This window comes from Haemaphysalis longicornis, unplaced genomic scaffold (assembly GCF_048455015.1).
Source record: "Haemaphysalis longicornis isolate Haplotype H1 unplaced genomic scaffold, Haemaphysalis longicornis Haplotype H1 scaffold_13, whole genome shotgun sequence".
NCBI classification, from domain to species: domain Eukaryota; kingdom Metazoa; phylum Arthropoda; class Arachnida; order Ixodida; family Ixodidae; genus Haemaphysalis; species Haemaphysalis longicornis.
This window is the reverse complement of record NW_027526233.1, coordinates 96845156-96863337: the sequence shown is the minus strand read 5'-3', so window position 1 is coordinate 96863337 and position 18182 is coordinate 96845156.

The following is an 18182-nucleotide window of genomic DNA, read 5'->3' as shown; positions in this document are numbered from 1 at the left end:
GAGCTTTTCGTCAAAGATTATACCTAAAAACTTGTGTTCTTTCTTGACAGGAATCGAGACACCATTGAGATGAATGTCTGGATCCGGCCGGATGCCACGCCTCTTGGAGAACAAGACACAAGTGCACTTCCCCGGATTAAATTTAAAACCGTTGCTGTCTGCCCGACCAGCTAGCTTGTTAACACCAAGCTGGACTTGGCGCTCGCATACAGACAGGTTACAAGACTTAAAGGATAATTGAACGTCGTCTACATAAATGGAGGAGGAAATCGATGGTGGCAGCGCCTTACGAAGAGAATTCATTTTTACAATAAAAAGGGTGCAACTTAAAACTCCACCTTGCGGCACGCCGTTTTCCTGCACATGAACCCTAGAAAGTGCAGTTCCAACTCGCACGCGAAACGTTCTTTCAGACAGGTAACTGGCAAGCGTGTTCATCATGTTAACCGACATGCCAAAGGTCTTCAAGTCGCTAAGGATGCCGTACCGCCGAGCAGTATCGTACGCCTTTTCAAGATCAAAGAAGACCGTCATGCAGTACTGCTTGTGGAGGAAAGCATCTTTGATATAAGACTCTAACGCAACGAGTTGATCGTTGGTAGATCGCCCCGCCCTGCAGCCCGCCTGGCAGCTCTCGAGAAGGCCATTGTACTCTAAGAAGTACACAAGTCTCCTGTTTATCATCTTCTCGAAGAGCTTACACAGGCAGCTTGTCAGGGCAATGGGGCGATAACTGGCAGGAGAGGAAGGGTCCTTCCCTTCCTTTAGGACAGCCACTACTATGGCCTCCCTCCAAGAGCGGGGATGTGCCCCGAAAGCCATATTTTATTGTATAGGTGTAAGAGTGTTTCAAGAGTGTCTGGGTGTAGGTGTTGTATCATGGTGTATGTGATTTTGTCTGCACCTGGAGCTGACGTCTTACATGTGCTCAGAGCAACCTTCAGCTCATGAATTGAAAAACAAGAATTGTAAGTGTGTGACTTGTTGTTATCACGCAGGGACTTCTTTTCTACAGATGTTTTGTGTTTCATGAAAGTGTTTGTGTAGTGTGCTGAACTGGACACGTGTTCGAAGTGTTGTGCAAGTGTGTTAGCCTGGTCTTCCAGTGTGTCCCCTGTTGTACTAACCAGGGGCAGGCTGTGTGTCTGTTGTCCTTTTAGTTTTCGTATTCGTGTCGAGACTGTGTGTATCAGTGTATGAATTGATGGAAGTGAGGAAGGTGCGCCAACTCTCCCTTTTCGCCTCACGACGCACTCGCTTCCCAAAAGCCTTTGCCCGTTTAAAAGAAATGAGGTTGTCTGACGTGGGGTACCGGCGAAGGACACCCCACGCCTTGTTCTGGGCCTCTCGCGCCCGCCTGCAGTCCTCGTTCCACCAGGGCCTCCTTGGGCAGCGGGACCCACTGGAGGCCTGGGGAATGGACTTTTCGGCGGCGTCGAGGATGTGCGCCGTGACGAGTTGGGCGGCTTCCTCCACGTGTAGGTGTTTTATGGATGTGTGGTGTAGTTGAGATGTTTGTGTGAATGTGCTCCAGTTTGCTTGTGATTCCTTAAATCTTTTATGGGAAGATGGACTGCTCGGGCCTATACCTATATACGTTAATGAAGTGGGGAAATGGTCACTACCGTATGGGTCTGTGCCCACACCCCAATCAAGACATGGAAAGAGAACTGCGGAACCAATAGCCTAGTCAAGATGCGAGTATGTATTATGTCCTAAGTTATGGTATGTAGGCTGTTTTTTGTTGAAAAGGCATGCTCCGGAGGATGTAAGGAACTTCTCAATCAGGCGACCTCGGGCATCCGTTCTTGTGGAGCCCCAAAGAGAGTTGTGCGCATTAATGTCGCCTGTTAGTATGTATGGTTCGGGCAGCTGGTCAACCAGTGCCTCGAAATCAGAGCTCAGAAGTGCAAAATCAGGAGAGATGTAAATAGAGCATACCGTTATCAACCTATTAAATATTATGGTACGGATCGCTACAGCCTCGAGGACAGTGTTTAAAGTGACAGGGTGGCATGCTAATGATTTCCGGGCGCTAATGGCCACACCTCCTGAAGAGTGGGTGCAGCCAACCCTGTCCTTTCTGAATACCATGTACCTATTTAAGAAATTTGTTTGTTTAGAGTTGAGGTGGGTTTCCTGGAGACACATAATACTTGGCTGATTGGCATGCAGAATCTCATACACATCGTCAAGATTTTTAAGGAGGCCTCTGCAGTTCCATTGCATAATATTTTCTGTTCCCATTATTTAAATTTAAGAATGACTGGAATGTGTGTGTTCGTGTGTGTTCATGTGGCGTCTTTCGGGGCTGTTACTCTTGGATTGGGCTTTTTGGGCCTTTCTGTAGGCTTGGAAGTCGGTGGCCGCTCCTTGCGCTGCGTTGCAGGCAGGAACGGCCCGACGTCCATCTCGTCGTCGGATGTCCGAGGGGTGCCCGACGGACCGGGCCCCCCGGACTTGGCCCCCCTTCGGGAGCCCTTCGTTTGAGCCGCCACCGTCGGGGGCGCCAGAGGTGGCACAAGCGGTGCGGTGGCGGTGGGAGCCGGTGCGGGGCCCGTGGTGTCCATCACCTCGGTACCCTCCAGTGCACTGGAGGACGGGGAGACAGAGGCGGGAGCGGCACCGGTCCCGACAGGAGTGGTTTGCGCCACAACCGCTGCTGCGTCAGCAAGCGGCGTGGTGCCGGGTTGGGCTGCGTGAGGCAACCCAGTGGGGGGCGGGGGCGGGACCAGGTCAGACGCGCTGAACTGGGTCCCTGTGGACACCAGACGCCGCTCCGCCCCCCGGCGAGCCGCGTCACCGTACCTCCCCAGAGGGAAAGAGGCGAACCTCTTTCTCGCCTCCGGGAAGGTGATGTTCTCGGTTACCTTGATGTTGATTATCTTTTTTTCGAGTTGGAACTTTTCGCACTTGCGGGAGTACGCTGCATGCGGTCCCCCGCAGTTTACACAAGTGAGGGTATCGGATTGGCAGTTGTCAGTAGGATGATCGTGCGCCGGGCATTTCGCACACGTCGTTCGGCCACGGCAAGAGTTCGTACCGTGCCTGAACCGCTGGCACTTAAAACAGCGCCGCGGGTTCGGGATGTACGGACGTATTGAGCACCGGATAAAACCTGCATATATATGTTGTGGGAGAACTGCGCGGTCAAAGGTCTAGATGATGTGCTTGGTGGGAATCTCCTTGTCGTCTCTACGGATAGTGATGCGTCTCACGGCAGTGACGCCCTGATCCTTCAAGCCGGCAAGGAGATCCGCATCGGTTTCGTTCAGGAGGTCTGTCTCGGATATCACACCCTGCGAGCTGTTGAGGCTCCGATGCGGTGTGACCCGGATGTCAAGATCAGCCAGTCTAGTCTGAGCTAGAAGCTTTGCAGACTGCTGCTTGTCATTTATTTCAATTAAGACTTCACCAGACCTTTGTTTTTTGCATTTATACGATTTTCCTACTATGGCTTCAAGATACTTCGCGATCAAGAAGACTGACTGAGATGCAAGAGGGTGGGTTGGATTGAGCGATTCCATCACAAGAAATCGAGAAAAATTATCTGGTTCAGGAAATGTCAAAGATGGCAATGGGGGAAACGATACTTCGGTGCGGCCCCTTTTAGGGGGCCGATCACGGTTGGAGGGGGTTTTAGACAATGCCATAAAGCATAGTATAAAAGCAGGGAGACGGGGGTACTTTCTCCTTCGACCTTACCCTGGTAGTCAAAGAGGTCCCGGAGCTCCCTGCCTGGTAGGCAGGCAGGAAGCCCATCGGCCGGAGCTTGACCAAGGCTCCGACGGCCACCGTTTACGGTGTCTACCCTTCACCTTTAAACACGTCGCCACGGTTGGACACGGCTTATGTTGGGAGCTCGGGGTCCGCGGTGTCGCTGCTCACCGTCACCATGAATACTCAAGGTGCGCCGTGCGGGGTCTGCTCATCTGTCACGTGCTACTAAGAACACAACCTTGTCTTCGCAGCAACGTCATCGGAAGAATCTCGACGAGATGGCACATCAATCCACACAGCCAGATGTTGTGAGTCTTCTCCTTTCCGTGCTTTTCACGGCTCTCAAGGCTCTGCTGCACGCTAACCCGCCGACTCAATGTCTCCCTGAAGTCGAGGCTGTCTCGGCCTTAGAGCCCCTTGTGATGTCCTCCTTCAAGGTGCTGCAGCTGCGTTTCGGATTACAGCAATTACGATCAAATTCGCAATCACTTCTCCAAAGGTGTCTTTGAACACTAACCTCAAGAACTGCAGAATCATTCCATGAAATGACAGCGGCCTGCGCTCAGAACTTGCAGATTTTTGTAAACTTGTAAAGACTTACCAATTCCCATTCTTTGTACTCTCGTAATCCCGCGTTCAAGGTCACTTTGGACTAACAAATTATTATTTCCCTCATTCGCACAGCCTAATGGGAGTAACTGGGTTGTTCATTGGTTTTCAGAAATATGTACAAGCACCAGGCGTACCCATCCAACTTCAGGACACTCTGGAATATGTGTGTTCCACCACTATGCTCGGGACTCGGCGATTTACATTTATTGCTGCCTACTTGCCACCAGGAGCTGCATTTGATGTCCGCAGGCTTGAAAATATATTTGCAGGCACACGCCCACCTCACATCATGTGCCGTGATTTCCACGCACACAATGAAATATGAGGACGTGCACATACCAAGTCTTATGGAGCACGTCTTGCTGATCTACTTATCAATCACGGTATCCAACCTCTTAATGACGGCAGCATCACCTACATAAAAATACAACAATCTGCAGCTGTATTAACCTTTCCTTCGTGTCAAATAGCTTCACACAAAAATTTACTTGGCGTACAGATTTGAAAACTAGGGGCACTGAACACTTTCCGATTTTAATCCCTTATCAAGATGCAGCTTTGCGTCGACGTCAAAGCTACGTCAAGCGCACGAATTGGGAAGCCTTCAAAAACTGTACTGATGTGGGAATAACCGCAGCAACTACCAGGGATGACATAATACGAACTATGCTTAATTGTCTGACAGAGTCATCGATCGTCGTGAGGAAGCACCTAGATATTAAAACCGATTCAGAATATAAAAGCTGCGTGCCATCCGTAGATGCGCTGAGCGTAAGGCGCGACGTACTAAAAACCTGGAGGACTTGCGGCAAGCTTGCACAGCGCGAAAGACAAGTGAGGCGTTTTATAGAAAATTTACACCGTCAACGGTGGCGTGATTTTTGAACGAAATTAAATATCCACAAACCACTATCGAGCATATCGCGCATTATAAAAGGTATGCGCAACGACAAGCAACAACTGTATGTTTTCAAGGCGCTGTCGTTACACGAAGGCATATCACAAAAAGGAGCTGCTGAGGAGAATTGTCGGCTTATATCTACTGTATCTACGCCTCAACTATCCCCTCAATGTGTCCGCGACGTAGCGCCACCAAACGCTGTAGCCGCAATAGATGTTCCGTTTTCTATTCAAGAGCTCGACACGGTCATCTCAAATGTCAATAAACGTTCTTCAGGTCATGACGACACACCATACGAAGTGATTTCCCATCTCTCTCACCATTCCCGCCTACACCTTCTGGAATACTACAACTCAACCTGGATCTGTGGCAGTGTTTCCACAGAATGGAAACTAAAAAAACTGCTATCCTAAAACATAGGAAGCAACCGACAAGATTTTACTCATTCCGGCCTATCGCCTTACTAAGCTGCATCCGCAAAAGTATGCAAAAATTTACATTCAACAAAATTACCTGGTACTTGGAAAGCAGAAAACTTTACCCACCTGAAATAAATGGCTTCCGGGAAAACAGATCCGCTATTGACAACATAATCGCTCTCGTCGCTTCACTGGAAGAACGACAAAGTTGACAAATACCGACGGTGGTATTTCTCGACATAAAGTCAGCACTTGATTCTGCCTTGCACACTGCAATTCTAGAGTCCCTAGCTGTTTGGCCTCGGTGCAAGACTGTACGCTGGGATTGCGAGCTACCGGAAAGAACGTGAAATTTTCATGTGCGCGCCAGAAGGCCCAACTTCCCATCACAGTATAGAGAAAGGATTGCCTCAAGGAGCCGTCCTAAGTCCTCTGTTATTCAACCTTATCCTCACCCACCTAAAGCGCGTGCTCCCTCCCGGCGTCAAGGTCACACTTTATGCGGATGATATCTGCATTTGGTGTGCGTCAAAGTCACGTCGTACAACCCAACAGCGACTACAGAAAGCTTTGAGCAATGTGTTGGCGTACCTTGCGTCGAAGGGCGTACCTCAATGTGTTGGCGTACCTTGCGCCTTTCTTCCAAGAAAAGCGTTGCCATGGCGTTCACCCGCAAGCGGATGAGCCACTACCCTCTAATCCTTGGCGGTCGTTGTCTGCAGTACATAGGAACCCAAAAATACCCTGGGATCATCGTCGATCGAAACCTATCCTGGGCGCCGGAAGCCAAGCAATTCCGTACTCGTATCTCTGCGGTGGCAGAAGTTATTGGATACCTTGCCGGAAGTCTATTGGGCAGCGACTGTAGACCCATGGTGCTGCTCTGCAAAGTATATGTAGACGGCGTGCTGTGCTACAGCCTGCCTGTTCTGCAACGGCTGTCGCCAACATCTAAAAAGCAGTTCAATGCGGCCAGGAATAACCGTCTGCGTACCTGTCTCGGCCATCTGAAGGGCGTATCGTGTGTTGGCACTGTCGCAGAGGCTGGTTGCTTGCCTTTAGGTGTTCTTAGAATGCAGGGAACATTCCGAATATAATTGACGCATAGGCTGCACGCAAAATCCAAATTATTGGCTGGTATTGTACAACGCAACGAAATTTCGAGCTTCGCAGAAACTATAAATACGATAAACATCTCTGTGCCTACCTAACGACGACAACTCATGCCATCTTGTTTCCCGCCTTCGACTCTATCACCCCTATGCATAAACTTAAACATACCTGGACTCACCTGAATAAACGTTATGCCTCAGATATGCGTCGTTCAATTAACACTTGCCCATATAAGCAGCCGGTACTCTCATATGACCCACATTTTTATTGATGGCTCATCTACGCCTGACTTCAGTTCTTCTGGGCTCTTCATTTCATCAACCGGCCAAGCGCTCTCACAGCGTCTTGAGCGCCCAACATTGTCTACGTCTGCTGAACTTCATTCCATCAAAAGCACTTCGCTACATTCTCCGCCAGCAGCCAGCACAATGGGTAATCTTCACAGATTCGAAGACAGCGCTGCAAACTCTTCGACGTGCCAGAAGCTTCAGCATTCCCGAACATATATGCCATGATGTCTTCTACGTAAATCATCTAGTCTGCGTCGCCGGGCTCCACGTGACACTGCATACGATCCCTGGCCACTGCGGCATCATAGGCAATGAAAAAGCAGATGAGGCTTCTCGAGACCACCAAAGGAGTTTGTTATCAGCGAAGGAAGCACCTTCTGGTCTCTCCTGGAAAGCGAGCACCCATTCCTGCATCATGTCGATCCAAATTTGGCCCTGAGGTTACAGGAGCGACTTCCACGGCGGCTAGAGACTTTTCTCCATCGATTACGTCTCAACGTAGCGCTCACAAATTCCTACCGCTATCGCCTTGGCCTAGCCTCGAATCCATATTGTGACTACTGCGGTTCACCTGAAACCGTCGAGCATATTTTACTAGAAAGCCCTTCATACGGTGAAGCAAAAAACAACCTCGCACACAAGCTCGAGTGCCTAAACCACAGATCCTTAACTTTAAAAGCACTTCTGGGACCATGGCCATCTGCCTCGTCTCAGCGTAAAGTGCTAAGCGTATTATTTGAATATCTCAATGTCATCGACGTCCCTGACCTGATATAGGACCAGAACATCATTGCACTGTGGAACCGTCTTTAGTCGTTTCACGTGTCAAACTAACGGCTCCCAACGCACATGCCACCTCTTTTTTTACTTCTTTTATTTCTTTGTTTCTTCTCTGCCTTCCGCCGTACTTTCTATTGCAACTTTATTCCCTCATCCGCACCCCGCTGAGTTGCATCCCAGCAAACCTCTCTGCTCTCCTCGAATAAAGATCTCTCTCTCGCGCGCGCGCGTTTTTCTTCAATAAAAATGACGTAAGTTACGGCTTGCCCCTTCACCTTCTTGGCCTCTGTCTATTTGTGTGCACTGTTAGTGAGCATGAAAGAGTAAAAAGTACAACAGGTGGGCGACATTTTGCTCAAGATTAGAAATTGACTATAAAAATCATTCTCGATCCTCACTTTCGCAAATAAAACCCACCGGCATTTCTGACACACGGATCAGAAACGTGCTGCTATAAATTTCAGCATGGTTATATCTCCCATTAGCATGTGTGGAGATCACAGCTATCTTATTTAACAATGTCATTTGGATGGCTTGCTATAGTTTTTACAACTTTTTAAAAGCTTACGTTGTGCTTTTGCTTATGAAGCAATAGTAATATATTTCTTCTACGCATTAAATGTCTAAAGGTTTCTTGCAGCATAACGCATACGAACGCACATGTACGAAACACCCGTATGAGATATCATACGCCGTTTCTAGGAAGGAGGGCAATGTTAGGGTGGCTGACTATACTGCTTGGAGCATGAAGCGCAAGAACCGGGACAGCTTCACAACCTGCACGGACATAAAGCGGATTGCAAAATATTTTTTACTATAAAAGTAGATGTCCAAGCATGTTTAACAAAAATCGATACAATGAAAATGCCGGCATGACGGTGGTGAATATGACGCTGGTACATGACTTCTTTCGCCTTTCCTGATTATAGGGTAAAAACAGCAGCAACGACAGCATGCGATGCACACAGCTTGTGTTCAACACATTCTAGGAGAAGTGTACATCACTGGGACCATGGATCCGTAAAAAAAGCACCACTCTGCTGATTGCAGTGTCCGTCACGCAGCAAGGCTGTTGACACCACAATGCCACTTTTGTTTTGTATTTTGATTGTTTTCGTAATGGGTAAATTCATGCCTCCCAATGCACGCGCTTGATGGATGTAAGAGTGCCTCTTCCATCCAAAACTTTTTTACTGCTGCCACTTTCGTTTTAGTCTCGCGCCTCTACAGCCACTAGTTTTAATCATGATTGAGGCGGCGTGATTCGTTCATTTTGAACTATGGCTAATTGATGCACTAGAAGCATGCGTATTATTTAATGAAGAACATGTTAATTCAGAACGCATTCCCCATTGCACCCAACTACAAGTTATACTTGCTGTGATATATTCAGATGTAGAGTAACTTTGTGACCATGTGTGGTTATGGGACGGTTTTGAAAATTGGGCCGCGTATTCACTCATTTATCTTGTACACTCAAAATGCAATAGTTATTTCTGCTCAATCTCCGTCACATGCTCCTCTGTCCACATCCTCCTTTTCACGCTTTCATATTTTGACTTGCTCTTATGATAACGCAATGATGGCTTGATCCGCTCATTTTTTCGCGTTTCCACGGCCCACGTACCATTTCCGCGGAAATTGTTTGCTCCTTTTGGCAATGCAGTGCTGCTACGACGCGATCGCGAGTATGCTCAATTGTTTGGTGGAAATTCTTCGAAAACATGTTTCGCCATCTCGAAAAGTTCACGCCTACATCAGTGTGTCTTTGCGAGAACACAGCTAGTATTGATTATTCATTTACGTATTGGCTGTAATGTGCCAGTTTTCTTCTTGAATGTTTTTGTAAATTTGCAAGTGCGATACTGCTACCAGGCTTGGCAATATAGAACTGTTTTGCAGCATATACTTGATGTACTATTAACTTTGGCATGAGCGAGAAATATGGTTGTGCAATGAGAGAGAGAGACCAGGGTTTACCTGTCACGTCTCTTCAGTACGGCCATAGTTTCGATGCGCCTCGCTTGATGAACACCACATGTACAACTTCTCACACAAGAATGCCTACGCACAAGCTACGGACTTGCGGTCGAAGGAGAGTTAAGTAGCCATTGCGTTGGTTCAAATTCTAAGGTTATCATTTCTATGAACATAACATTACAAAAGCACCAATGCATTTTGTATTTCTGAAAAAGAGTTATTATTCTTTGCAAAAGCGGATCGCGCTTGCACAGCTGCTGGAATGGCACATTTTGTTTAAATAAGATCTTGTAAAAAATGGCAATATTTTGCAACAATTGTTGACTCCAAACGTAATATTTTCTCTTTTAATAAATGTCACCGTCCATGTAAAAATTGTTCATTTTCACCTGGTCAAATTTTTAATATTTGCTTTGTTGCGTGCCGGATCGGAAGAATAAGTTCTCCGCTTCAAGAGGTTGACTACTTCATAATGTTGCTGCACTAAGCCCGCACCAACGCCAGCAATAATTTTGCACTTCTCTAGAAACACATTCTTGCAGAGTTTTCTTGCCGACTTTTCCTGACTTAAGCTGACATCGCTGAAGTTCAGAATTTTTATCCCCGCAAACCGAGCTAACTAGCGACAGGATGTAAACCTGTGGGGGAGGATTCGTAGGGCTTTAGGTGTACAACGGGGACAATGTCGTAGGGAGGGCGACGACTCGGCGAGGTCGGAGCAATTGGAGAGATATAATTTGCGACATTGCTTTCTTGACGTAGTACGCAATGCGCGGCAATTAGCAGTGATGCAGTTTTTCAGAAAGCCCAACTCGACGGGCCTGTGCCGAAAGGAGAACAGTGGATAGAGGTACGATGAGCTTCACGCGGTCTTTGCTCTACTAAATGTCCTCCTTGTTATAATTTCAAAAAAAAATAAAAAAAAACTACATAGGGGCAAGACAATCCAGCTATTCGGTAACAAGAGGCTATTGGAAACTCTGAATTGCATCCTGTATTCAATGAACCGCTAAAATTCAAAAGCACTACATCTAAAAGTCGAACCGAAAGAAGCTGGTTAAAACACCATCATGGCACTGAGTTTCGCGTCCCCAACGAACTGCAATTCCTAAGTGTTATTCCGTTTCTTTGGGCCTACGATCGTGATTTTGCTAAGAGTGGCCGCCAGGCTTTTATTGTCTTTTTGTAATTTACCAAAGTTTCGTTGCTGGAGAAGTGCGGATACAATTTCTTATAAAAGAAGGGCACCTCGTAACAAGGCAGGGGTCAGAACCTTAGCTTGAACCTCGGTTTTGGTGCTGTTTTGAAAAAGCCGGAAATAGAAAACTACGCCATGCCCCTAGGTTGACTTCCAACTGAGCTGGCGCCTCGTATGGCTTTTCTAAACAATCGCCAAGGGGGAAAGCGCGGGCTATCACGGTTAAAGGGTAGACAACCAATTTTTGCCGAGTATATATTCTCTTTCCCAAACGAAAGGTCATCACTTAAAGAACCTTGACGAGAAACGGTTTTGCTGATAACGCCCTAGAACTTTTTAAATCAAAATTTTTAGATCTGCGAGCCGTATGTGTCCCTCCCAAAAATCATGCTGGCAACCATGACATAGAGTAGCCCCGCAACATACTTTTGTTTGTATGCGAAATGAAAAACGATATTAAAAACTTGTCCCCAGCTAAAAAATTTTGAATAGCAGGGTTTTCTGTTCTGTTATGTGTTCTTTATTGCAACGGTCTATTGTGCACGAATGCGCCATCTGTTGGGATAGACATAGGTAGAATCTGGCTTCAAGTTGTGGAGGTGGGAAGTTCGATTCTCCCCGGGCGCGATGTTTTTTTAGGCCGCCGTTGGCGTATTTGGAAACTGAAATCAAATATTTTGGCACAAAAAACGCCTCTGCCTCAGGCAGAATGGTGAAAGCTCCTTCACTGAGTCGGTTTACTGAACGCTGCTGTTCATTCTGGCCATGGTGGCTCAGTTAGCCATACTGAGAGCACTATAATGTTTAGAAATACATATACAATTTAACCTTGTACAAAGCCTTGTTTTAAAAGGTTTTCAATACGGAAATAAACGTTTCAGCAGTTACATTACCTGCTAGGTTTGCAGGTCACGTGACAGGGACACATAATATAGTCCAAGTTTCGACACTACGAACCACCACCTTTCCGATTTCAGGAAGTTTGCTGCCAAATTAAAATTATTTCCGCAGACTTGTTTACAAATTGCTTGTGGTTACCGGGCTATATAAAACGCTGGCTTTCATATCAGCTAGAGAACACATACAAGACAAAAATCGGTTGTCTGTCCCTTTAACACTTGGAGACAATGTCTCCTCCGGGATTAATTTGCGTCAAGGTCACACAAGCCTTCTGCACCTCGTAGCCACTACACCGTGGAAGCGAATGTGCTCATGCCTTCAGTTCGGAAGTTTCTGGCGCCATTAGCAAAGGATGACGGATTGCAAAGGAAGGGGGATTGCTTAGGAATCGCAAAACGGGGAAAAGAACATTCTGGCTGCAAAATTGCGTTGTCTTGCGCTCATATGTAGCCAAAATGTCTTTATGTTACTGCGGGAAAGGCGAAAATAGGCTCTACATGCCATCAACCGTTTGTAGATAAAATTGTGCCTAATTTTTTGTGTAAGCCTTTTGTAAATTTATAAAGCTCAATTTGTGCCCCCCCCCACCGCAACCTTATTTGCAATCAACAATAATAACACAACCCACAAATTGTTCAACTTGTGCATGAATCGAAACGTGTATACGCTGTTAACGTAAATTTGTTCAGCAAGCACGTCTACATATGCAACGTCATTAGTTTGAAAACGAGCAAGCAGCGTTCAAAGGTTACAACGGAGCAACCTGCAACCTGGCATCAAACCGAACTGTATTTATCATACGCACTTGCCTGTATTTTATACTTGTACCGACAGGTACAAGTGATGAAGTCTCATAAACTCTTCCGATTCCTATTGCGTAACTATATTGTGCGCATAATTCTCTACCAAGACGTTCGTTGTTACAATGAGTGCTATTTTCTCGTTTTCTATGGTAACGCTATTACAGCCATTGACCAGCATTTTGAAGTAGCAACGCAAAGACACTCGCTGAACCTTGCGGGGAAATTACCTCTACATTACGTCCCGCCCCTCATGCAATCTTTAGAAGCACTCGCGAAGGGAAGACGATAAGGAATACTCATAATTATTTGTAATGCTCGCAAAGGTTTGTGCAAAGTAGATTGGCGCAAATACCACATGCATAGAACCTTGATAGATTTTCGCTGAAGCTAATCGCCAAAAACTTGACCATATTTCTGACAACAACCGCATTAAACATTCAACATCCAGGGGCACCATGTTGGTATGACCCAACCGCGTCATTTGTTTCTAATGCAGGAAGCGATCAAAAATTGCTTACACACTTTTAAATTCTTTAAAATTGCACTTAGATTTACGTTTGCTATTTGTAACGTATGGCTGATTACTGGTAACATTTTTCTATATTTGAACACCCAGTTGTCTAACCTGACATATATTTAACAAATGAATGCTTAACACCACTCAGAAATTTTAAACGCGGCCTATAATTAACACAATTTTGTACTAAGACAACCTCCTTTATATTTTTAATAAAAACAACGAAACATTTTCTATGTTCCTTATTCAGCATGACGAAACCAAAATCGCATCACACGAGGATGTACTCAAGCGGCAGAGGCCGATTGCCACTGATTGGACACCTCGTGAAACCCCATTGTCTTCCCAGCTATCGGACACCCAGCAGAAACTCGGCTGAACTATTGATTGAGTACCAAGCAAACGGCGGCCGGAAGAAGCGTCCCAAGAAAAGATCACTGGCCGCCGAGCCGTTCTTAGCCTAGCCCATGCCGTGTGCACGGCGTGTGCAAACATGAATATTACCAAGGTGAACAGGCAACAGCGCAGCACAAAGTACGCTGCAAAAAGTTACCAAAGAGTCACAGCACCGGGTCACGGAACAACGGCTACTCAATAAATGCTGCTCATTCAAAATATTGTGCGATAAGTGTCACACATTCTTTATAAATGGGTCACTTGTGTGTCCTACGCACTGGTTTCGGATGGACTACTTCGGTGTAAGCTTCCGCGCGATCCCTTTTTCTCCGCGGCTTCGGGACGGACGGACGCATCGCTGTCATGGTTCTGTCTGTGTTGTACCTTCAAAACGCCCTAGTACTCCTGTAAGTGTCTGTGAAGTGTGTCCTGGTGTCGGTGGCTGTGTTTGAAGTATATCTTCCTGGTCGAATAACGCTGTTTGCGTACTGCGACCGGCAGCTGAAAACGTGAGTCCCCATTTCATTTTTCAGCGCGGTACCTGAGAGCTCGCGCTTGTTCCCGCCTGAACTTCAGCTGTCCTTCATAGCGGTTGACGCGCTTGATTTCCGCTTAGTGTTCTTGACTTGCAAAAAATGAAGCGCTCAAATACATGTGCTTCCACGTGTGGGGCGTAAGTTCTAGCTGTTCTCTTTCTGGCTTGGTGTTTCCGAACAAGCTGCCGTGCTCCCACTGCAGGTTGACGACGAAGCAAGATTTGTGTGCAGTCTAAGAGTTAGGGAAGTATAAAGCTGGCGTTATTAAACACTAGCTATAAATGAAGTCTTCGCTTCATTGTTTTTGTGAGCTACGGTGATATTGCCGAGCGACAAAGTAATGGCACTGCCGCTGGGCTTCTCCGTCGGTTCAGTTCGCGTCCGGCGCGACGGCAAGATGTTTCATGTTTGAGAACGACTGTTAAGCTAAAAGTTTAGGCTTAATATTTTTACACGTGCATGCATGAAGCAGGGTTCTATAGGCAGCGTGCATTTACCATTGTAGTGAACGATTTTTTTTATTAAAGACGCAAGAACGTAAAGGCATTTCCCATGAATAAGTGGCGAATGCAGCATAAATAACAAGTGTTCAAAGATGGATTATTCTACAATAGTGGTGCTTAAATACAGATTGTGATCTTGGCGGATCGGCGAATTGCCGGATGAAATGGACTTGCTTTCATTTACTTGAATGCTTCTGTTAAGTGGGCCTCTCAAGCAGTTCAACAAAGCCTGGATTGGTTCGCTCTTCATGTGCTTTTTTCATTTTTTGTCTACTATTGTGCTTGTGTTTAGCTTCCGTGTTCAATTTTAGAACAAACTTTGTATTCTTTCCACTGTTAGGTCAGGCTTATTGTTGCAAATTTGATGTGCATAATACAAAAAGTAAGCAAAGAGGTCCGCGGTGTTATGACGCTCAATTGTTTTTTGGAAGTGACGTAATTGCTTCCCAAAGTTTATGCCGTTCATTAATTCTGCCTTGCGGCTTGATTTCTCTATTATACATTTCATTATACAGAAAATAATCTTATACTTGGGCATTTAATTATTTCCGGGAAAATAAGCAGAAATCGGGTGGCGTGGCAACTCATAGAATAGGCAACGGCCATAAGGACTGGCCAGAAAACCAGACATCCGCATGAAAATAGAATGGGGAACACGCATGTGCATTATAATGGTACCAATATTCTTTGCCAAGCATTGTCCAATATTGGCCTTCCAGAGCTTGGCCATTTGTGGCTTGTCACCTTTCCCATGCCCCAGCCAATAATGGCGGCCGAAGCACTGCCAAGCTCGGACGCACCGGCAACTAAAATTTGGCCTTGCTTGGGCTTGGCACTTTCTGCTGCTTGGAAAATTGGTAACATAACTTTGTTTATTTTATACTTACTAAATTTCTGCAAGTCATTGCTATTTCTAAAAGGAACCTTTCTTTAAAATCGAACTTACGCCACGAATTTCAATGGGTGAAAAAGCATTGGGCTAACTCCTACAACAGCATAATTAAGTAAGCGTGTGTCTTAACGCCCACGAGTAAATAAGTCTTGCAAAACACGCCACGGGCGGTTAAAAGATGCTCCTTATTTTTAATAAGGCCTCAATTGTTCCGCACTTGTTTTGAAAAAGATCACCCCGCTCCACATGTCCAATTTGAGAACATCTTTTTAATCACGTGACATATTCAATCATGCTAGGCACCTAACATAAACTGGGGCCGCGGTGAACGTTCACTGATTCGCGGCTTGATACACTTCGTACCTTCCCTCACAACAGTTTTTTCTCACAACGACAGTTTTTTCCATCTATTTTGCCAGTGTCATGTGAGCAGGAAGTGGTATCACACTGTTTTATTTTGAATGATGACATTAGGCAAGGCGTATTTATATTGTTCAAAATATTTTGCACTGACCAACAGGGTGGGGAAACGAATTGAATTACAGAAAATAAAAGAAAGCCATGATGTGGCTTGTTGATCGAGGAGTTGCCGGTCTTTGCCAAATGTACTGTTACGCCATTACCACGAAACTCTAATCAGGTGCATGTTATATGGTGACTTAAAAGGTCTGTCTTAAAAGCTCCAGCTCACCCATCTAACCAAACATGCCACACAAACGCGCCTCTATGATGTTGATAGAATAGATGAGAAAGACATGAGGGATAGGCAATTTAATTTTTAGTGACATAATATCATTACGTGTGGTAGTGTGAACTTCACAACCTTATCTGAAAATAGCGGTTCATAAAATTCTCTTTCGAAGAACAAACTCAACTATATCCTGAGCCGCTAGAGTTGGGCGCACATTGACCAATATTTGCTGAACTGGCACATATGAAATACCAACTGAAATTCTAACTGGGTTGTAATAATTCTGTAACAGCACACCCTTGGTAGCTGTCGAACTGGGCGCAGCAAAGGCTGGCTGCTTACTGCCACACGAACACTAAGAAACTTTCTGACTTGAGTACCGCGTGGTGCCCGTGCACCTTCGCTTTCGGGAGAAATATCCCAGCCTCCTGTTTCCAGACAGGCTATTTCTTCTTCCCTCTTCCTTGCAAAGCGAGCTAATGACTTCGTACGACTCATACGCTGCTGATTCGTCACAGCACTAATGTTTCCGTAATGCTTCGTTTCTTTTGTCACTGATGATTTGTTGCAAGTATAGTGTCCCACGTTTACATTCATGGTGAAGCCATCTACCGATCTTTTTTCAAAAACGGGTTTGCTTCTCTTGGTGGTATGGTTTGGGGGTCTGTTAAAAGCTTTTGTGGCGTTTATTTTCTTATCTGGAATGAAATTATGTGCGATTGATGTATTTTCTAGACACTTTTCTTGCAGAATACTGGATATAAAATCAAATACGTACGCGTATCGACATATACTGAAAAGTGGTAACATTTTACACCTGCCTTCCGCACTTGCTTCTGACATCAAATGAAAAACTGGCCACTATTATCGGAGAAAACATATCGTGTAATGTCATATACTGTTTCAATTAACCGCGAAATTCTCCCAGCCTGTTTAGGAATACTGAGTTTATGAAGTTCGACATAATGGTGGTGAAAATGATGATGCAAAGGGTACGTTCAGAACTTATGTTTACTGGTTACAAACGTCGGCCACAAAAGCGGTGGCACCGAGCTGCCGTAGACGGCTCGCTTTCCGTGGAGGCTGGTAAAATTGTCCGGGTTAGGGGCTCGCTGCAGGAAGGCCGGTCTAAGTTGATGCTCAAAGCGCCAGTGACAGTGTAAGTGTTCTGACAGTGTTGGTGACAGGGCGTCCTTTTGAGCTCATGGCAATCGGCCAGCTGAGCCCCTCTATTTCTGTACTGGCGCTAGTCTACGGTCGTATCTGCCACAATTTCCGCAGTTGAGTTGAACCAGGCTCTCGACGCTGCCAGAAGCTCAGTTCGACTATATTAGCCCTGCTGGAAGCTAGCCCAGGAGGCTAGCCCATTCCCTCAGTTTGCCAGGAGGCACCGCATGCTAAGGTTTTCTAGGTAGGTTTTTGCTGACACCCATGTACCAAGCTCAAGCTTAAATACCTCCGGGGTTGAAACCACAAAGAATACGTGTTTAGGCTTCCCTGCGGAATCTTTCCTCCCAATGGAGTGAAAGAAAATTCATAGATGTTGAGCTTCTTTTCAGAACGTTACGCACACAAAACCTACACGATGGGGACGGGGTTCCCTCAATTCAATTAAGCGTCTGAAGGGCATCCGTAGCTCGAACGACTCCATAAAAAACCGTTCCGTTCCTGGCTGATGATTCAGAGTTTTCTAGTCATTCTCGTCACCTGTTGCATCCAAGTGCTCGGCAAGAATAGTCGACCCTGTTCGCTTCCTTTGGACATCGTTCTAATGTTGCTTCAGTTAGTATTTAAAGTTGCCCGAATACCCGATGTGTGCGTAGTCGCACTTCACCATGGAATCTGTAGCCAACGCCAGGGAAGGATTATCTCAAAAGCCCGTGTTACGCGCCCACGAGCGCTTGCCTCAGCTTGCACAAAACCACATGTGC